General features: G+C 34.3%; 1 pseudogene across 1 annotated transcript; it reads left to right on the top strand.

Moving 5' to 3' along the window:
• Positions 1–3,910: 3,910 nt before the first annotated feature.
• LOC148872495 (G-type lectin S-receptor-like serine/threonine-protein kinase SD3-1 pseudogene) lies at positions 3,911–7,699 on the top strand (annotated as a pseudogene). Its single transcript, XR_016107838.1, has one exon. The product of XR_016107838.1 is annotated as a G-type lectin S-receptor-like serine/threonine-protein kinase SD3-1 pseudogene (transcript).
• The last annotated feature ends 16,204 nt before the right edge of the window (positions 7,700–23,903 follow it).

Here is a 23,903-nt window from a genome sequence, read left to right as displayed (position 1 = left end):
TAATAAATTATTTTTATTTTTTATATTTTATATTTTTATTAATTATTTGGCTTTTTTATTATTAAATAGTTCAATATGTTTAACTTAATAATTTGATAATTATTAAATATTTTTTCATTGCTTCATGGACTTTATTACTATTTTTGTTATTATTTTAACTTGTAATAATTTATTTTTAATTTATAAATTTATATATTTTCAATTTTATTCATATTTTAATAATTTTTTAATTTCTTATGATTTATCATAATTTGTTCATATTTTTCAATATTATTTTGAATTTAATAAATTATATTTTCTGAAAAAGTACAAATTGAACTCAAAATTACCAAATAGTATGTTTTAGGGGTAAAATAGTAAAATTAAAGAATTTTAGATGTTGAAGATTTGATTCAACACAAACAACCTTCTCTCTTTAGAGCCTCTAAAAAGTCAAAAAGCATCAGTCTCTTTTACAAATTTAGACTCCATTAATATCTTTTTAATTTTTCAGATTTATCAAACCCCACCTAAATTCTCCTATAAAATATACCCAGAATCGACCACTTATTAAAACATAATAAATGGGTTTGATCTGAGTAGACCTGATTATATACTTGACATTTATAATTACCTAGAATACTAGCAACTTGAAAATTGGAACTTTTTTTGGTAGTAAAAATAATATTATTAAATTACCAAGAACTAGTGGATAACAACTTGGATCTTCATTTTCGATAATATAGTCTAAAGTAAATAGGAATGGTTTATATTGATGAAACAAAAGTGTTAATCAAAATTATGTTATATACTGTGTATTATATATATAATTGTTTTATGAAATTTACCCCTTTTGGACAAAATATAATAAAAATTACAAGAAACTGACTTAATACGTTCCAACAACTTTAGGCATTGGTCAAGTACGGTATTAGTGGAAGGGAATCGAAATGATATTTATGCCTTTCTATAATAAACCCAACAGCAGCCCACATGGCAGGATCTAATGGGATTCTCTGCTAGCAAAAACTCTGAACACAGAGAACATTTCTCCATAAATTTATGGAGAAATTTATGGGAATTCAGCCCTACATATTGAACATTTCTCCATAAATTTGACACATATGTATATGAGATATTCTTAATGTGCCACTAGATGTTGTATGTGGAATTTATTAGAGATCCAATGCTTTTCTAGGAGAGATTTATTGATAGCGAACATAATACACACAATTTGAGAGTACAACATCCATCCATACATGGGGAATATCACCCTATGAATTTAACAAACAACCACACGAGATGTTCACAATGTGCAGATAGATGCAATGCTCTAGGGTTGTGTATATGATTTTTGCTTTTAGGAGATCCATGCCCCCCTTCCAATGGCAATTTAGTATTTTTAGCCAAGGCAAAGGGTGTTTTAGTACATGAATTCCTGATATTCTAAATGCATGGTTCATTTTTAAAATTGATTTTTGGCTAAATTACAGATTACCACCCTATACTTTGGAGGCCATGACACTTATCCCCAGTTTTCATTTTGTGACAATGATCTCTAATTAGTGGACATTTCAAAATAACAAAAATGGGTAGGCAAAGCACATTGGTTCGAAAAATAAAAAGGGACCACACTTGCCCACCCCCCTCCCTATAATGTCCCACAGCACATCTCCATGGTATATTGAGAACATCTCCCAATGATAATATCAGAAATAATGATATCATCATCGGGAGATATTCTCAATACACGGTAGGAATGTGCTGTAGAACGTCATGGGGAGTAATTTTGTGGGGGGGATGATTTGAACTCGTGATTTGACCCCTGAGCTTTCAGTTTCCAATGCTTTGTCCCCTCTTCATTAACTAGATTGATGGAGGAAGTTAATTTACTAAATGCTTTTTCTAGATTCATGTCAACAAAGAAGATGACATTTGAAAACAATGAAGATGAGATGGGCAGGGTAAGCACATGGTTTTCAAAAAGAAAAGAGGAATTACAATGCCAAATGGTTTGACAATAGAAATGAATTGAAGGAACTTATAAAAGATAAAGGAGCATGCATAACAGCATGATTACAATTCAACTTTCTCCCACTTTAATTGTATAAAACTCACATGAAGACCAGGGTTTAGATATCTAGGCCAACCCAATAAAAAAATTATTACTCTTAAGAAAAATTAAGATATTATAATCTATAAATCTAGTAATCCCACAAATTAAGAAAAAAGTGGTTTGAGGATTTAAAAATATTTTACAATCACAGTCACATGAGAATCTCTTTTGAAGTTAATTGACCCAGTGCCAATGGAGGGGCAAAGTATTGGAATTAAAATGTTTAGGGGGGGTTTGTTGAAAATGAAAATTCCAAAAGCTAAGCATCACCGTCCCAAAGTAGAAGGTGATTTGGGGCTAGTGACATTAAAAATGTCTTAAAACTTTCAAGTGCCATAATCAAGTTCAAAAATCAACACTTAAAATCAATAAAATTATCAAAATATCCATTTTAAATTCCTTTTATGTAGTCTTTATGATGAATTTGTTAAGCGAAGAATGGTCAGATTTTGATGAAAGGCCACTTTGATAAAATTTGGAAAAGCCCTTCATAGAGCATTACATGGCATGTGGAATGCTAACAGATATTATTTTTGAAAGCTGAGGGTACTTGCGTGTCACTATGGAAATCCTTCTTTGGACTTCGATTTCTCATTTCTCATTTAGGCTGCGTTTGGAAACAAGGCAAATAGAGTGTAAATCCCATTTCAGGGTAATTTGCACTCTGTTTCACTTTTGCCTTGGTTGGCAACATTATATTTATGTAATGACAAATGACAGGTCAATGCATATTTATATTGCTAATAAGATGTGAAAGTACATCAAATGAAAAAGCAATAAATTTGCATTCAAGTGGAAGGCGTATGTTTTATTGGAATTTGTATTTGCATCCATTACAACTAAAAGTCTGTTTAGTAAAAAATTAAATTTGTTAATGCAAAATTAACCCAACTTTACAATTTATATGGACCATTTTACACTAAATCTTTGCATTCACACTTATTTGCATCATTTCCAAATACAGCCTTAGCGATGGAAATTTTCTTATAAAACCGGAGCTCCACCCCATTGGGGCAGGTTGTTCCTTATCTTAAAGAGAGATGGGGCGGGGATGATGAATGTTTTTGCCTCGAACTGAGAGCAGGTGAGGGAGGGGTTTGCAGATAATCCCTGAACCCAAATATCCCTAGTTTATTATTAATTTTTAAAATATCTCTTAAATTTCCCTAAATTCCTAAAATCCTAAGATTCCAAAATTTTATTTTTAAAATATCTTCACCATAATCCACTTAGAGGTGTAAATTTGACTGTGTTGGGCCGACACGGCAAGACCCATGCTTTTGGCAAGCTATGTTATGCTGGTCCGCAGGCCAAGCGGGGTCATGCTTCCCTCCCTTGGGACACTTCGAGGGGTTAGCCCACGGCCCATGGCCCAAGCCCACTTGGGGTTGGGTTAATCCATGGACCGAGCCTTGGGCCAAGTCAAACCAAACGATGAGGTATATTTTTTAAAAAAAGTAAAAAATTAAAATTAAATTAACAAAATAGATAAAAAAAATAAAAAAAAATCTTAAAATTTTATTTTATATGAATTTTAATGTATACAATTGTTTATATATATATATAAAATGAAATAGTATAATAAAATTAAAAATAAATTATATATATATGGGCCTACGGCTGCTGGACTTGAAACCCTAGGCCCGTATACCATTACACCTCTAAATCCACTAAATATCAAAATATTATTTGAGTGGTACCTCACCCCGAACCCGCTCCATTTTCATTCCTATCGTTGGTCGTGGGAAATGGATGTGGATATTAGAAATCTTTACACTTCCCGGACTTGTCTGCAACTTTTCCTGCCATGTTACCTCCATACTTCCGACACCATTGCCATCAAAACGAAGCTTTGCTTTTCAGTTTCCCTCCTCCGTTGCCCTCAAATTCTCTGTCCCTGTAAGTGTAAACTGTGAAGTACATTTTCGTTTGACTTTTTCTCCCTACTTTTCTTTTCTCTTCTTCACACCTGAGTCCCGCAAAACTTTACATTCGTTTTATTTGTCGTTTTCGAAGAAAACGTCCTGTCAATTTTTGTTTCTAGTTTGAAGTAATCTGTTTTGGGGTTTTGTTTTCAACTCTGCAAGGCGAAACTATCGAGATTTCGCGTTCTGTGAATTGTGCTGTTAGGTTGATTTTGCTTTTGAATCCGTATAATATACCTCTTGTTATTACATTGTTGACTACTTGACCTGCATGTTAAATTTAGCAGCTCTTCTTTCAAGGATTAATTTGTTTTAGTTTTTTCTTTTCCGGTTTCAGTTTGGAATGCATCTATGTTAAGAAGAGCTATTTGGTTGTTAGTTCTGTATGAAGTTTGAATTTTTCTACTATTTTCTTTTATTCTTTTGTCTTATTCTGTTGTTTACCTGATTTAGCTCTATTTTTGTAGCTAATAAGTCTGAAAGATTTCTATCTATAGTCTCGCCTTTGAAGATTTGAAAGCGATCAGTCTTGGCCAGAATAGTTATAGGTTTGATAGAAGTCTCAATTCCATATCTGCTTTATTTTGTGATCACAAGTTTTTCATTTTTCCTTCATTTGATTATGACTTTTAATTGTTTAGGTGCAAAGGTTTCATTAATTTTCTGTTATTCGTCAATTCTTGGTAGTGGATTTGTCAGAATAGGTATAGGTTTTCTGATGGGACCAGAAACGATTTGGAACTTTCTACTCAAGGCCGCCGTGGTCTCCACCGGCCACTTCTTCCACTTGTTATTGGCTTTTGACTGTCTTTACAGGGTATAACCGTATAACCTCGGCTCTCTTCTTGGTCATGGTCTGAGTTGTCTGTGCATGTGTGCTATTTGAATTCTTTATGTTTTAGTCTACTTGAAAAGCCGTTGACCTCCAATCATCTTATTGTCTTTACATTAGAATTAATATAAGCTCTAAGATCCTTGACTTGCCTAATTTGTCTGCAGAGGTTATACGTTTACATTCTCTGTGTCTCCAAGCATCACTGGGTGGGTTGTGTTTCATATTAAGATGACTGTTCTCTTTGGTTTCCTTGTCTTCTTGTTCTCCTCTGTTGTAGTCTCACAAATTCCTCAAATTCCTTTAGGGTCTAAGCTCTCTGTTGTAGGAAATGACTACTGGGTGTCCCCAAATGGAGATTTTGCATTTGGGTTCTTCAATAGCTCTGACCAGCCTAACCTCTACAGCGTTGGTATCCGTTTCAATTCAAACTCTATACCAATTGACAAACAAACTGTAGTTTGGGTTGCAGGGGCTGATGTTTTTGTAGGGTATCATTCATATCTCCAGCTTACCCAAGCTGGAGATCTTGTTCTATTTGATTCTTTAAAGGGAACCATTGTTTGGACCAGTAACACTAGCCACTTGTCTGTTACTTTGGCATTTCTTCTTGACAATGGCAATCTTATCCTCCAGAATGGAGATCAAGATGTTGTTTGGCAAAGCTTCAGCACTCCATCAGACACACTTATCCCAGGCCAGAATCTTAATGTTGGTCAAACACTCCGAGCTGCCAGCAGAAACTCAGTATCAAGCTACTACAGTCTTTCTTTTGACGCATCAGGTAAGTTGAAACTGAAATGGCAAAGCGATGTCAATTACTGGACAGGAGGAAGTACTCTTTCAGCTGTTCGAGCTACCCTCACATCCGTTGGAGCCCTGCAACTTCATGATAGAAAATCCAAACCAGTGTGGTCAGTATTTGGAGATGATCACGATGATTCCTTGGTGAGTTTCCGATTTCTCAGGCTAGATGTAGATGGAAATCTTCGAATGTATTCTTGGGTTGATGCATTGGGGTCATGGCAGTTAGTATGGCAAGCTATCAAGAATCAGTGCAATGTCTTTGCCACCTGTGGGCTCTGTGGCATCTGTGTCTTCACAGCAGAAGGATCCACCGACTGCAAATACCCATTTGGATCAGGGGTTGATTCCAATTTGAAATGTTTGACACTACATAAACAGAAATGTGAACCTGGCGTTACCATGCTCACACTTGAGCATACATTCCTATATGGGATCTATCCACACAATGACACAGTCACCAGAACTAGTTTAGAACAATGTAAAAGGTCATGCTTGGAGGACCCCCAATGCACATCCGTGACTGTAGTAAATGATGGTACTGCACAATGCCTTACAAAGCTAACTCCACATATTACTGGTTATGCACATCCCTCAATAAAGTCAATATCCTTTGTCAAAATGTGTTTAGATCCAGTTGCTTTCTTGCCCAAACACCGCCCTACATCCTCTGCATCTCCATCACCATTATCACTGCTCAAATGGTCACAACAGTTCTGCATTCCATGTCTTATTGGGGCAACCATGGGCACACTTGTAGCATTGGTTATAATTCAGATTGGAATTGGCCTCTGTATCCTGAGAAGGAAGTCCATCAAGAACACCACAACTTTATCTCACATGGATCCTAATTTCAGAGGTTTGATCATCTTATCGTATAGAGAAATTAAGGATCTAACTGGGAACTTTAAGCATCACCTTGGGCCAAAGATGTTTAAGGGTGTGCTTCCAAGCAACCAAGCAGTTGCAATCAAGGACTTGAAGGCAGCTGTATCAGAGAAGCAGTTCAGGCGCACTGTGTCAATTATAAGTAGCATTCACCATAAAAACCTGGTGAAGTTGGAGGGTTATTGTTGTGAGTCAGGCCAAAAGTTTTTGGTCTATGAGTTTGCAAAGAATGGCTCAGTGGATAAGTGGATAGAGGAAGCTAGTCTCAGCTCTAAGAGGCTGACTTGGAAGAAGAGAATGGAAATTTGTATTGGTGTGGCAAGGGCCATGTCCTATTTGCACACTGGGTGTAGGGAGTTTGTAAGTCATGGGAATTTGAAGTGGGAGAATGTGCTTTTGGATGCTGAATTGGAGGCTAAGGTAACTGATTTTGGATTGAGGAGAGTTTGTGGTGGTGGGGCATCTAGTGGAGGGGCTGCAGAAGATGTAGCAAACTTTGGAGATATGATGGTTATATTGGTGAGTGGTCGCCAAGGAGTTAAGGGTGTTGCTGAATGGGCATACAAGGAATGGGTCAAAGGGCGGGCAGAGACTGTTGTGGATGCTAGAATAAAAAATGTAGTAGATTCAGAGGAGGTTGAGCGTGCATTGAGGATTGCATTTTGGTGCATACAAGTTGATGAACGATTAAGGCCTTCAATGGGGGAAGTGGTGAAGGTGTTAGAAGGTACATTACTTGTTGATCCCCCACCGCCTCCTTTTGTCTCGCGGAGGCTGCCAGTGGGTGAATTATTAGAATCAAATTTGGAACCAGAAAACCTGATATAGACTAACCATTTCAAGACTGAAAATTTTGGGTGCTGGAGATGTACTTATGTAGCATGATGCAATTGTTTAGCTTCCTAGTGCTTGTTGATTTGGTAGAGGTGTGCCAGTTTTTTGTTGAGTAAAATGCAATATGTGGAGCCAAAGTTATAGTGACTTTGACACATAATAGTTAGGATCTTTTCTTCCTTTTGGAAAGCCATTGTTGTGAAATGTTATCTTGACTGACCTGTATGTCTTTTCTTTGATCTAATTGTCATTCTTCCATGTGTAAACTATATTCTTGTAATTGGCCCTGGCCACTGAGAAGTAAAACTGATAATTGAGCTTGTTTTCTACATTATTCTCCATATTTCTATTCCTACAGTGATCCTAAAGAATAAGTTAGTAGTAGTATCAGGGAATGAAAAGGGGTTTCTAGATGGATATGGTTGCTTTTCAGGCATTTCTTCAAGTGTTCAGTGTCTGTAGTTCCATCATTTGTATATTGTTTAGAATTGTACTCTTCTATGAACCGCAAAAAAGAAAAAAAAAAGGATTGTGATGTAACTGAAGGGAAGAAGTTGCTCTTAAAATATTTGAATTCTATTTCATTTTCTCAATCTCGATGTTAACCATATTTCTGGTAAATCCACTGTTCATAGAAGATCACGATGATTAATTGTTTAAACCTTTTTTTCCCGCTGAAAGATGAAACTTTTTCTTTTAAATGTTAATACGTCTAAAAAAGGCTTCCCGTTAGGAATTCAACATATACATAATTTAGAAGGAAGGCAAGTTGGAATCTAAGTGTCCTGTCAAAAACAGAGCACCATCGTGTGCAGAATCAGAAGAGGCCAATGAATCGAATTCGAGTTAATTCAGGATTCAGAGTCTGTTTGGTTAATGGTAAGCGGTCTGGTATCGTAATCAGAATGGTCCAACCATTTGGTTAGGTGGAATCAGAATCCCATTTTCATTTCTGATGGAATGACATCCCCCATTTGAGAGAATAACCATTCCCACCCCTCCCTTGGGAATGAAGATCCATTCCAGCTGATTCCAGTTTCAATACGAATTTTCATGGATTTTAGCTCCGATTCTGATTCCAATTTTGACTATGAACCAGACGGACCTTCAGAGTTGACTCAGGGAGGGAGTGGTGTTACAATTTAGAAGCTATGATGGCCTGTAGGGTAAATCTCCAGATATAGAGTGGTCCATACTCTAAGCATATAATGCATGTAAATATGGTATACATGGACAGGACTGCAGTACCTGGATGAATGATCTTTTCCTGCCAAAAAAAGGACATATTGATAGGTGATATTATTATTGACCTAAATAGAAAATATTTCTTATTAATTTTATTTAAAAATTAAAAAGTATGCAAAATGAAAAAAAAAAATCTTCTTTTAGGTTTTTAAACACTATCAACTTTTACATTTTAAAATAGTGCAAATGTGTATCTCTTGAACTGTTTAATTGAATGAAATTACCCTGAGGGCTTTTTAAAAAAAGTAGATATATCACAGGATAGCTTGCCATTCTTAGAAGTGGAGTCAACTAAGAGAGTTGGCAAGCTTTGAGGTGTTCATCTTTGATTTGGTGAGAGTGTGTTAGAGAATAAAACCTATTCAAGGACCTCACTTAATAGTTTAGGCTTTTAGGTTGAATGGTTTTCTGAGGTAGTATCAGACTCCCAAGTGGTCTAGTATTTGATTCTCATCACACCCATTATAATTAATAATTAAGTTTCAGCACAAGGTATGGGTGGGCCTGTGCTGTTCACGTTTCAAGCCCAATGGGCTTGTGTGTGAGGGGGCATGTTAGAGAATAAAACCTATTCAAGGACCTCGCTTAATAACTTAAGCTTTTAGGTTGAATGGTTCTTTGAGAGGGTGTTCTTAATTTATTTTAGTTGGTTGAGCTGGTTATAGGGGTTTGGTGGGGTGTGGGGTTTGTTTTATTTTCTTCTCTAAATACTATGAACTGTGTTATTTTAATTGTTTTAATGCTAATATGTGATTTAATATTTACATTATAAAGGGAAAATTATGGTTTGTTCCCCTTGGAAAATTTTATTGGTTTCTGAATGTATTATCTAAAACACCCACCTAAACTATAATTCCTCATTGAATTGTGATAGATTTCTCTAATTGTCAATGTTCCCAATTATATAAATATATAAAATTTTCTGATGAAGTGGAGGAATCAATAAAACCCCAAAGATAAAAAAATATTTTTTATTTAATAAAACTACACCTGTTTGATTTCACAATAATTCTGTCCAAGGTTTTAAAAAGTGAATTGGACACAAAACCGTTTTGGGGACTGGTTCTTGGGTCAAATGGCCTGACCATCCAGTTCGAATGGATGACCCATTCTGATTTAAAAAATAAAAATTAAAAAATAATTAAAATATAAAAATGGCCAAAGCCATTGTTTGGATAGATGGTTCGACCACAAAGACAAACCAATAAAAAAGCCAATCCAGTCAACATGGCATCTATCAAACAATTCCTTAACCAAGATTTACTAATTTGTTCTCTAGTAACCTCTGTTATGGAGATTACAATAGATAGTACTTTTTCTAGGTCATTTTCAGACCTGCTTTATTTAGTCTTGCGTGTGCTCTTAACATTCTAGTCTGACCAACCATGGCTGTCACCATGTTGGATTCAGACTGTGTACCTCAAGATATCAGATTTAGAGAAGGGGCAAATATGGAATTAGATTACCATCATCTTGATAGTCTGTTTTTGCTCCACGCCCTTCAGTTTTGTTTAGTGTCATATCCATTATTAATATTATGAACCCTTAATTTAGGGACATTTTTTAGGTTTCATTTTTTATTGAGTTGTGTTTAAAGAACTGCTTTGAAAAAACTATTAAAATCAGTTTCACCTAGGAAACTTAATTTCTTAGGGTTTGTTTGGTTTGTAATTAAAATTGGAATTGAAATTGAAATGTTTTAGAATCGGAATGGTCTATTCTCAGTCTGTTTGATTCAAACAGGAATGAAAATGGAAATTGGAATCAACATGAATGAGATTCATTCCTAAGAAAGGGGTAGGGAATGGCCATTCCCTCAAATAGGGGAATCCATTCCAGCAAGAATGGGAATGGGATTTCGATTCCGCCCAACCAAACAGTTAGAACCGGAATGGACCATTCTGATTCTGATTCCAGACCCCTACTCCCGCAAACCAAATGGGGTCTTAGCTGAATGAAACTTTATCTGGGCTTTTCAGCTTTTCCTTTTTTTTTTTTTTATCAAACATAGCTTTTAGGCTTTCCGCGTGAGGCCATTGCATTAAAGAACTCCCAAATGGGCACCTAATTCTTGAAAGTTTAACCCCCATTTAAGTTTAGAAGGGATCTCCTAAAAGCAAAAATCATGTACAGCCTAAGAGCACCACAGCCAAAATAGGAGGAATGTCTCCCATGTATTAAATTCATTGGAAGATATATACATGTGCAATTGGATACCATGTTCTCAAGGTGTGTACACAATTTTTTCTTTTAATTGAGATGGAATCTCTTAAAAGCAAAATTCATGTACACCATAACATAAGGAATATCTTACTTGTGCCTTAAATTCATAGGATGGTGTATCTATGTGCGGCCGGATACCATGCTCTCAAGATGTGTACACAATTTTTTGCTTTTAGTTTATTTGGGAGCGGCATATCCTTATGCTTATGCTTGATAGAAAATAAAAGATAGCCAAACATAGCCTCTCTCTCTCTCTCTCTTTATTGTCCATCAAACCAAACATACCCTAGTGTCCAGAACAATGAAAAACATTAGTTCAATTATATTGCAAAAGATGCTAAAAAAATGTTAAAAAACCAAACATACCCTCTATAGTTTAGCCCAAACTACTAGAGGCTAAAAACTTGTGAAGAATTCTATGGGCAAATGGATGGTTTGGTTATTAGTGGCTACAATGTTTACAAATAAAAGAAACTCTAACACCTGCGTGGTCAGACTACATATATAGCATTCCCACCCCACCCCTCACTCTCTCCCAAAAAATGCTACAAACTATAAACTTTTGAGAAAGTCATTCAATTATTTAATCATATAAACCCTTTCTTTTTATGAAGGAAAAATTATTCAAATCTCTCCTGTGTTTTTTTTTTTTTTTTGACAAATACTTAAACTTTCCTATATTATCTATATCTAATTATCTACAAAACCTCCCTTCACATTTAAAAAAGATACTAGTATAATGCTTTAAGTTTTTCAAAATTTTAATTTTATCCGAAGAAGATTTACCAACCACAAAAAAAGGTGATTCACTTTATTTAAATAGATTTCATTTGGCTAAGTTGGGGTTGAACTTAAACCTTCTCTATTGGTAGAAATGCTGAACTCAAGCAATTTGAAGCGGAAACCACGGTGTCCACTGGATAGCATTTCCATCCCCACATAAAGAAAGAAAGAAAAGAAATGCTAGAATTGGAAAATTTTGCAAAGTCATTCAATCCTACAAATTCATCAATCCTTCCTTTCACTAATTAATGGGAAAATTAGTTAGGCTATGTTTGGGAGTGCTTAAGTTAAAAATAAGTGTTTATTCGAATAATCATTTATTTGCATTTGGCACCCAACTTTTTTAAGTACTTATTTTTTTAAATAAACACTTATTTAATATTGGGCATTTGGTAACTTTTTTTTTTCCTCTAATAAGCATTTTTGACTATTTTGTCCTTTATTTTATTTCAAAATTTTAAAATATACCCTTTTAAAGCAATTTTGTTAAATTACTTTTATAAAAACACTATTATGAAAGTACTTTTATAAAAACACTTTTGTAGACACCCCATTTTTGTGCTCTTCAGTCTTTCTGCAACACTTTGAGCTTTAAGCACGCTTCGGCTAACTTCTTAGCCAAATTGGGGGTATTTTTGGAATTTTACAAAATTTGAGGCCTCAAGGATCCAAGACCATAGGTACGTAGAGCCTAGAAACCGAAATCCAAAGACACCAAGATCACCCAAATTTGATATCGTTTACCCCTTCATTCCAAGACCCGAAACCAAAACCAATTTCGATCGTCTGATCAGAGTCCTTTTGATCTTGAATCTTATTTCACATCAAATATAAAATCCGATACAATAGGTGCATAGAGCCCAAAAATCCAAATCTAACAACACCAAGATCACCCAAATCCAATACCGTTTACCTATTCATTCCAAGAGCCGAAGCCAAAATCGATTCTAATAGTTCAATCAGTCATTTTGATCTTAAACCCCATTTCACATCAAATCCAAAATCTGAGACCTTAGGTACATAAAGCCCAAAAATCCAAATCCATTGACACCAAGATCACACAAGTCCACACCATTTACCCCATCGTCCTAAGACCCAAAGCTGGAACCGATTTCGATTGCCCGATCATAGTCGTTTTGATCCTAAACCTCATTTCATGTCAAATAAAAAATCCAAAACCATAGGTACGTAGATCCTGAAAACCCAAATCTAATGACACTAATATCACCTAAGTTCGGCACCCTTTACCCATCATCCTAAGACCTGAAGTTGGAACCATTCTGATTGTCCGATCGGAATCATTTTGATCCCAAACCTCATTTCATATCAAATCAGAAATCCAAAACTATAGGTACGTAGAGCTCAAAAATCCAAATCTAATGACACTAAAACCACCCCAATCCAAGACCATTTACCCCTTAATCTCAAGACCCAAAGTCAGAATCGATTCTAATCATCTGATCGAGATCATCTTTGATTCTAAACCCTATGGCTCATGAAATCTGAAATCCAACCTTTTATATGAATGGATCTCAAAATTTTGAGTCCAACGATACCAAGATCGTCCAATTCTGACACCGTTAGCCCCTCCATCTTGAGACCCGACACTAAACCCAATCTGAACCTTCCGTTTGGAATCCTCTTCACAACAACTTCGAACCTAGGGCACCCTAAGACCGAAACTTCCTCTCAGCCTCTAGAAGTATCTTAAAAATCCAAGATTTGACCAGTTATAGCCTCCAATCAATCAAGCCAATCATCTAAACTTTGAATGTTCAATTTAGGTAAATTGGTGAAATCTTTCACTCTGTTTCGATTGATTGAAGGGATCTCTCCCAAAGCTGTCTTAATAGCCCACTCTCTCAATCAATCTCCCTCTAAAAACCCTTTAAACCTCAACCATTGATCTTCCTTGTCTCCCGTATCAGCCCTCCATTCTCCTCTAAAAAAAAATCTATAAATACCACCCCTTTCTCACATCCTAGACACACAAGAAAGCCTAAAGATATTATCCTATACTCACTAGTATAGAGAATACCCCTTCACATCCCAAGCAGCCCCAAGCTTCCCTAACACATGTCCTATACTCTTTCTCCACCATCTCTCACGTCCCTAGAGTCCTCCCATATCAGTATTATAGTTTAAGAACTCCCCAAGTCATGCATACATCCAAGAGAAGAAGCTGAAAAAATTCTTGAAATAACAATGTGCAACAGAAATGATACTTGATCCAGCAGTGTTTCTACACATCTTGGGCTGTATATCCAACATCTTTGATCTCTCAAATGACCAGGAATTCATCTTCAACTCAAAGAATTTAACAAAGTTTTAAAAGGCCTCATGAAGAAGCATAACAAGGGCAACTATGAAAGGCCATGTTGCTGATAAAAAAACCGACAAGAGGTGATTCCCACTTTATGATCCATAAGGCTTGACATTCCATTTTTTCTCTTCTTATATTGTAGGCGTGCAATTTCCATTTGTCTTAGTTAATTTTTGTTTCTGCCCAAGTAATTAAGTAGGATTGACATTCCAGCCAATCAAAGACATTGATAGAATTTCTTTTGTCTATAGTAGCCTAGCCGTTATTTTTTAGTTCTACTCAACATCTTAAGTTATTAGCATAATCTCATTTCTCATTTCTAATAATCCTCTCATTTGCTTAATTGGCATTGCTTCTTGCATTTAGATTTTCTAATTTCAGCCTCACAATTGGTAGGCTAGAATAGTTAAAATTGTCCGGTTTTATCACATCATGTTTAATTTGTAGTAACTTTTTGCTTAATTGCATTTTGTATTCTGCATTAAGTTAGTTAATATTGTTAGACAGTTTTGTATGCCCTTATCTTCAATCAAAATGATGTACTTTATGAGTTTATTGTAAATGAATAAAAATGCATATTTGATTCATGTTCCCATGGTATATTTCTGTCTAATACCCTTAAACTGGACACTTAAAGTGACTCGCGTTAGTTTAGAATGTTCACAGCCAGTGGGTCGGTTTGGGGAGACCTATCCTGACAAGGCTGACACTGTGGTGCCACCAAGTCGGTTGGGGTGGCTTGTCTCAGCTACCGGGGTGAGACCCTAGGCACATACAGTGTAGGATTAATTGAATCTTTGAACTGGATCAGATTTTCAGTATTGCCCTAGACCTTGGAGATTGATGGGCAAAACTGGAAAGTTACACCCGACCCCTAGACTCGATTATGATACTGCACTAGGTGTTGGATTAGGCTGCCTTTGATGTACCAATCAGTGAGATCCTTAGCGGGGGTCAAAACCTGGGTATGTTGGGACAGTCTGAGAATTCATCTGAGTGGGTGATCATAATGATCGGGGATGCACTCTCACTGATGGAAACCAAGATTGCCGGCAGCTGATTTCAATCGTTGAAAATTGTTTTGCAAAATATATTTTATATGAGATATAAAAGTATATATATATATATATATATATATATATATATATATATATATATATATATATATTATGGTTTTGAAATAATTTGTAAAAGGTTTTAATTCCCGGGATCCATATTAGAGAGAGTGCAACACTATTCCTTGCAGCCGAGGGAGAGGTCCTCTCTTGTCGGGTAGTGTATGATCATTATGGGCTGAGAGGTTAAATGTAAGACCATTGAGGATAATACCTAATGGGCTAATCTTGCATCTGCCCACAGTCCCTAGGTGTTACAAGGTGGCTTGGCCCAAGGACCACTTAGGGTAAGTGTTGGGCCCATAGAGCCCATCTGATGGGTTTCAGGGGGTGCACTGTCCATAACAGTGTATTCGGCCAGGCCTTGTAACAAAGGCTGGGCTGAACCCATGTGGCTGATGTGTAGATCAATGTTTGGGTCCCATGCCATACAAGGAAGCCCAACGGGGCAGCAGTTTGGAAGGCTAAATGAATACATAACCCTAAATGGGCCTTAAGCCCATTTCGAATTGGGCTAATTTGATTAGTCATTAAGGGGTGAATTTTGAGATAAGATCAGTTGATAGGATTGGGCCCACACCCTATCTACTAAGAGAGTCCCAGATCTAAATGATTTAGATCTGGAAACTTCCTAATTAGATTAGGAGATGGCTGATCTAATCTGCAGATAAGATGAGGATTATCCCTTATCTTAAAGGGACTTCTAATCCAGATATGATTTGGGTTAGCAACTTCTAATGGGATTAGGAGATGACCCCTTTAAGTTTATAAAAGGAAGAGGGGGCGACAGCCTTTAGACACATCACAACAGACAACCAAGTCTTGTCTTCAGAGCTGAAATAACAGAAGAGAGAATTTTGCACCCTACAAATACTCTCTTGCCACCTCCTTCCTGTAGCCGCCGCCTACAACAGTTTGATCTCCATTCCTTGGGAGAAATCAAGATTGGATCTTGATTCCAATCTTTTGGGGAAACGATTGGTGGGAGTTGTATTCACAAGCTGTCCAGGTGATTCTTGAGAAGGATCAAGTTCTTTTGGAAGAACACTGTTGATTCTGCTCCACCCTGCACTGCGCCATCTTCAGTGGGAGTATATTTTGGATCTTACCTTGGGCGTGAACACCTCCATTGAGAGATATTATTTCTCTGTATCAGGTATTATCTCTCCCTACTCCTTTTGGTTCAGATCTGGTTTAGTTTATGGTTCAAGAATGATCATTGAAAATATGATTTTCTAAATAGGGAATTCGATTCCCAATTGAAGGGAGAGAAATTTTTTTTGAAATTCGCCCCCCTTATTCTGCAATCTTTGGGCGTCCATATGATGGATTTCCTATCCCTTCAAATATCTTACAATGTTTAATTTCCTAAATAGTCCATTACTTAGTCATCATCTTTTCCTTTAATTTCATAGCCATTTAAATCTCTACTCTTGTAGATTTTATTTTTCTTTCTATTTTCCTTGTATCATTCTCTCTCATAGTCTTTTATTTTGCATGATAAGCAATAATATATAATAAGTCTCATTTTACTTAGTTGTCGTACATGGCCATTTGATTTAGTCCCTTGATTAATTGCCCCCACAAAGCTTCTAATAATTCTCCATTGTTAGATTAATCCTCATGCATTTTATGGAATTCTATTTAGAGTCTTGACCTATAGGATATTCATCATTCAATCTCTTTAGTTTTTTTTTTTGTCTTCTTCTTCTTCTGTTTTGACGTATTTACGATAAATATCATGCAACCATTCTCATATCTCATTCATCATCCTAGGTCTGTATTAATTTGTTATCTTTAGCCTTTAATTTTCAATAGGTCAGTTTATTTCTTGTTCTATGTTTAATTAATCTATTTGTAGTTCCCTCTTGAGTAGTATTTAATTCTTTAATTTTCCGCTTTAGGCTATTCAGATATTTTTTCTTTTATTGAGTGTGTGATTGATAATTATTTCAAGCCCGTTTAACCGGGCGAGTGTGGAGTGCATAACACCTTCCCACACCGTACCTTGGTCCCCGGACCTTAAGAATCTCATTCCCTTTGGGCAACGAGTTACCACGAAAACCAAAATGTTTTTCTTGAAAAGTCCTGCATTTTTCAAAAGTCTCAATTCCAAAAATTTAGGTGGCGACTCCAAACTCTATATCCAACTCCATCCCCCCCCTCTAAATCGGGTAGCCACAACTTTTATGAAAGTACTTTTATAAAAGCACTTTTATGAAAGTACTTTTGTGAAAGTACTTTTATGAAAGCACTTTTGTGAAAGTACTTTTATGAAAGCACTTTTACAAAAACACTTATAAAAGTACTTTTTTATACTTTTACAAAAGCAATTTTGAGAAAGTAATTTTATGGAAGCACTTTTATAAAAGTACTTTCTTAAAAGTGCTTCCATAAAAGTTCTTCCGTAAAAGTACTTTTACAAAAGTGCTTTTATAAAAATGCTTTCGTAAAAGTACTTTTATATAAGTGCTTTTGTAAAAGTGCTTTCATAAAAGTACTTTTATAAAAGAACTCTTACAAAACTACTTTTATAAAACTTGACTAGGGATAATTTTATAAGTAGTATTTTAAAGTTCAACTAGGGATAATTTTGGAATAAAAAATTGAATAAGTGCTTATTGTATAAGCACTTAAAAAAGCTAAAAATTTGGACTTAAAAAATAAGCCCTTATTTTTTAAATAAGCACCATTTTCAAGCTTATTTACCAAATACCAAAAAGTGCTTAATGGTCCAAATAAACACTTATTTTTAAACACTCCCAAACATGGCCTTAATTAAATCTCTCTTGTGTTTTCTAACAAATACTTAAACCTCCAATGTACTTTCATCTCCGCAAAAATCTTTCTTCATATTTCAAATAAACATGTAAGCGTACCTCTTTAGTCAATTGAAATGATGGAAAATGTTAGCTTTACAATTTACCCAATTGCTAACTCAAACCCAACTTGTTGTATGGTCATATTCAAGAAATTTAGATGTGTGAACAATGGTTTTGACTGTGCACATTTGTATGGTCATTGCTTCAATGTTTCATTACAAGATAGTTATTTAAAAGGGTGTATTTGCATTTTTTTTAATCGTGAAGGAGGGTATTGCAGTCGAAGTATTTGGGAGGTTTAAGTAATTTTCCCATTACGAACCTTATGAAAATCACATTTTCCCCTTTTTATTTACCTCCCCTACAAATTTTCCATAATCCCCACCTGAGCTTTCCTTATTTTTCTTTTATTTTTTGCCCCCTTTTCTCTTAAACCCTAATTGATCCAAAAATATCTTTATATTTTTCCAAACAAACCAACTAAAATAACATGAGTCATTTCACTAATATAGAAAAACAAAATTCTTTAAATTTTTATTTCATTTCACTGACATAAATGCCTCTCCCCATCTTAAAATATAAAAACTTACTCCTTTCTCCAATAAATTAAGAAAAATCAAACAAAACCTTAAATTTATATCTATCAAACTATCAGAAAGAAACCTCTACCATTTCATTTTAATATTGAATCTAGTAAAAAACTACAAGGATCTATTAGAGTAGTTGAGAGAATGTCATATTACACTTAGAAAACTAAATCGAATTATAAATCACTCAATAAATAAGAAAATGATAGTTTGGGGGATTTAAAAAATTTTAAATAGATGAATGAGAATCTTTTTCGAAATTAATTGATGTAAAACGGAGAGGGTATTTGTTGCAAAGTGGAAATTTAGGGGGTCTTTATCATAAATGAAAATTTCAGGGGATAATTATTATTGACCCTATAGTACAAGCATGGTCTTTGTACATTTATTTCCTACATTTTGCTTCTTTTCTCAGCATTGTTTTTATTGAGGCTGTGAATGACATCCTTTTATGTGAATTCAAATGTGAATATGATTTGGTTAAGGGTGAACCGAATGGTTAGGGATCAAAGTACTGGGTTTTGTAACAATCAAAGGATCCAAAGTTTTAGAAAGGGCCTGTTCTTTTGATCTTATAAGAACATTTGGTTCTCATTTTATTTTCAGATTTAATGTACTATACATCTAGCAATAATTAATGCTCACTTTGCTATCATATGATGATGATGATAATAATAATAATAATAATTTTTAAAAATTAGGGAAAATTTTTTAAACTATTCCTATTATAAATTACTTATCATAAGGAATTAGTCTTAAGAAAAAATATAAAATAAAACAAGTGTAATTTACTTAGCTTGAGAAAGTAATTCTTTAACATGTGAAATGGGTTTTTCAAATATAAACTCAGCTTGCTTGTCAAAGACAATGAATGGTCTTTTGCCATTATAGTCTTATAGATGAATGTATACCTAATACCTGCAAATTGCTTGTACTTTTATGTCACATTATATTAAAAAATTTAGGAGATTAATGTGATTGTAATTACCTTGGCAAACTACTTGCATGAAATAGGTTGCAATGATGGCAATTATAAACTTCATTAATTGGAATAACATTTTGCTTGCAAGAAGGCATGATTCATACTAAAAATCTTGTTCTATGTCAATGCAGTCAATATATGCGGGTATCCAATATCTAATGCCATGATTTTAAATAATAAAGTGATTAGTTATAGATATAATCATGTATAAAATTGTAATTTGCACAAATGTGTATCAACAACATGCAATTGTCTATGTTGTAATATGTGATATCTAGCTTCTCTTGCAAGGAATTGCAAATTCTCAATCCTTTATTGTCCTATTCATAATCTCTATACTTAGGATAAATCCAACAAGGAAGCCATTTCCAATTGATAGAAATTGAGGGATAACAATGAAAGAATAAAATTCTTTTTGACATGTATACTTACTAAATAAGCTATTCTAAAGGGTATCACTTTGAATGATTATGTAAGGTGGGGAGGCACTTGTTGGCTCCCTAAGTTGACAACTTTGCATTGAGGTGTTGTAGACGAGTAGATGATGAAAAAGGAAATCTATATTCCTCTGTATAAGATTTCGAAATACAGTTATCAAGGACAAGATGATCCACAAAAGTATTCTATATTTAGGAGATTCTATCAATCATTAAAGGCTATTAGTGCAAAGAATAACATATAAAAATAAGATATAAGATTTATGGTTTTGTTATAAACTTGAACTTTTGTAAAGACTCGAGATAGAAGTAACTGATGGAGTTACTGTACTTGAGTGTTGCTTATAGAGATTGAATGGTTGATTTTTTTTATTCTATCAGTAAGAGTAGCCAAAAAAGATTAATGAGCATTAAAATAAGCAATGAATAAAAAATAGAAAAAAAAGAGAAGACATTGATAAATTAATTGGCTAATGCCATACATATACACCTTGCAAATAGAAAAAATACTTGAAAATTTAATTGGGTTTAGTGGTACTTTCTTAATTGCAAGAATTAAAATATCTAAAACCATTGAGGTTGTGTGACATAACATTTTCTTTACTTGGTTGCAAGAATTAAAATGACCAACATTCTATATTTCTTAATATTGGATTTAATGGATTCACATTGGATTGGATGGGATTGGACCAAATCCAATCCAATTGACACCCCATTTACACACACACAAACACTCTACCTCCACACCTCAAATCATCTATTGCTGTTCTTGAAGCAATGGTCGAAAGACAAGTAGAACAATCTTTCTTTTTCATTATTATTCATCAAGCTAGGATGGAATTACATTAGTTAGTTGAAATGACATAATCAAATTAATGTGAATTGGTATATTATGCAACATACTAAAACTATGTCTGTGTTGAACCAAGGTCAACTGATCCCTTTCCTAGAATGAATTAATTTTTTTTTTTACAGTTATTAATCTAAATAGATTAAAAAGACAACTGCAGAAGAAAAACATACATGAAGTTTGTTCCTTGTAAACAACACCAAATGAGCTCTGGGAAAGCTTATCAAATCCTAACTTGAATAATTCAAACCAATCAAGATTAATCATAACAACTGATGTCGAAAAAAATCATAGAGAAGGAAAAGAACAAACCTGTTTTCTTCCTAGTTCCAACACTTCCCTTTAAAATCTTTAATAGCTTTTCTTAATGTTTCATCTTGTAACACATAATCATAAATGTAATTATCCTATTTATATACATAAAATTTACAACCCTTTGGTGGAAAAAAATGGTAAATGTAGCTATCCTTGTTGCAAAGCTTATACTTTTGTTCATTTAATCATACATACATATGCATATATATAAACAAACACCAATGAAAACTGATTTTTGTAATTATCAACCACCACAATTTATTAAATTACAGTGGAACTGATGGTAATATCAACATCCTCCCAATTAAACTTGGAAAGAAATAAGATTTTGGTTATGTTATAAACCTATAATTTTGTAAAGAATCAAGACAAAAAAGTACCTGATGCAGCTACCATGCTTAAGTGTTTACAAAGATTGAATGATTGATTTTTTTATTCTATCAGTAAGAGAAGAAAAAAAAAAAGATTAATGATCATTAAAATAAGCAACAAATAAAATAGAAAAAAAGAAGACATCGATAAATTAATTGGGTAATGCCATATACCTTGCAAATAGAAAAAAACATTTGAAAAAGTAATTGGGTTTAATGTGCAGTATTTTCTTGGTTGCAAGATTTAAAATATCTAAATATTAAATGGGCAAACATTTTGCTGGATAGAATAGAAGATAGAGAATAAGAAACAACAATTATCATCATTTAATTAGGCATTCAATCCATACAAAATATCCCACCTCAAAAAAACATTTTAGACTTTCAAAAATCTATTCATACAAAAAACATTCATGACATAAGAAGCACTCCTTCATGCAAAACCACACACTGATCAACAAAATGTGTCAATCCAAAAAAAAAAAAAAAGATAACTACCATGATATATTGGTGTTGGTAACATAAGAAAGATGATTCAATAGTGACAATTTAAAAAACAAAATATCCACGTTTCAGTTCCAATACAAATCTTATATTATCTTAGATTCAGCATCCGATGGGGTAACAAGAAACTATTCCTCAAGATCTTTCAGCTGATCCTCTAATTTATGGACGTGCTCATTAGTTGGACAATTAGATAGATCCTCCTCTAGTTCTGCGACTCATTTTTCTAAGTGATCAACTACTATGTCAAGAGATTTAGATTTCCATAAATAGTACTGATATTCAACAAAATTAGCATCATGTATGTATATGTCAAAGGAATCTTTGATCTTGTATACTGCCTTTCTTGCAGCCCTTTATCTTGCCTTTTGCTCCAAATGATTTGATACACCCACAAATACTCAATCCTTACCATACTTATCAAAGGAAACCACTACACATATGCCTCTATTGTCCCTATGTATAATCCATTCTAGGGTTGCCAAATGCATCTTGGAAATTAAACGTTCTAACAATTTTCCAAAATTAATTGAGTATGATGGCTTGTTAAGCAGTTCCATGCATGTAGATTTAAAAGCCATTTTTTTTTAGTGTGTCAAGTCTTAATGACACCACTCATTAAGGTTTCTAATTAGTGGTAAAAGATAAAGTAAGCATAAAAATACCATAAACAACACATCATGCTTCGAAGATAATCTATGTTCTATGATGGTTTCTAATTAGTGGTTTTCTTCTTTTGGGCTTTTCCTTCTAACCACAACTTCTTGCTGTATATGCTTTTTATTCTTATCAGTTAATAAATATTGTGTTATTGATAAAAAAAAAACTTCCTAAATGTTGGGTGCTGAGTTTATGCTCCCAAATTACCCTTCCTAAATGTAAGGTGTTTATTGTACATCTTATCGATGCTTTAAGATTATAGTTATAGATTAAAGCAAAGCCCTTAAATTAGAGAATTTTTTTTCTTAGGCAAATGATCATCTCTCTTTTTTTAGAAGAAAGATATCTATTTTGTTGACAACTAACTTGCATATGTAGTTACATCAGCTCCTTTATTTTATTCTTTTAGACAAAATCTAGGTCCAGGATCTTCTCGTGTTCATCAGCAGCTTATGAATTATTGGTTGAAAAATGCTGAATCAACTTCCAATAATCACATGGTCCAGGATCTTCTCGTGTCTTCACCTTAGAGTATAGTATTTCTTCCAGCCATGTTTGACTGGCTCCTTACCTCTACTTGGTAAATATGTGGAGACCCTTGAACATTGTTTCTTTTCATGTTCAATTATGAAGCCTATACGGTTTGGTGCCTTAACTGAACTGCAAGTTGATCAACATCCTGGTTAGTCTTTTGGTTGATGGTTAGACAAGTGGGTTGAAGCAGATAATGAGAATTGGTATTTGAAGGCAAACGCTTCCAGCCTTGCAATGCAATGCGATTGCCTCTACAAATGCTTAGATCCTTTAGATTTTGGGTAACTTATACCTTACCAGTGGTTAGACCATTGTGTTGACATGAAATCAGGTGAAATCAGGTTGAGACTTGAGAGTGAAGTTTCCATTGCTAAGCCAATCAACCACCATAAAACAAAGCAACACTGGTAAATGAATATTTTTTTTTTTATTGTTTTAATTAGTTCAAATTGGTGCCAAAGTTATGCTTTCATTGTCTTACCAGTCCCAATTGAATTAACAACTTTACTGTAAAAAGGCTATGCATACTTTTACCAGTGTTGATTATGCAAGGCTATCCCATATACACTCTTAATTATAAAAAGCCATGCATAAGTTAAAAAAGAAAAAGAAAAAAAGCCAAAATGCTAATTTATAGTCCTAGTAAATAGAAGTATGGGAGCTCATGCCAAATACAAAAGGACAATATTCAACAAACATCTTAAAAATGAAAATAATTGTAGAGTAGAGGGGAAAGCAAACAAATGCAAACATAAGTAAAGAGGGGAAAATAAG

This window comes from Nelumbo lutea, chromosome 2, assembly GCF_056320005.1.
Source record: "Nelumbo lutea isolate HS-2025 chromosome 2, American lotus-T2T, whole genome shotgun sequence".
Classification (NCBI taxonomy): Eukaryota; Viridiplantae; Streptophyta; class Magnoliopsida; order Proteales; family Nelumbonaceae; genus Nelumbo; species Nelumbo lutea.
The sequence above is the reverse complement of the archived record's forward strand: the minus strand, read 5'-3'. Positions and strand labels throughout refer to the sequence as shown.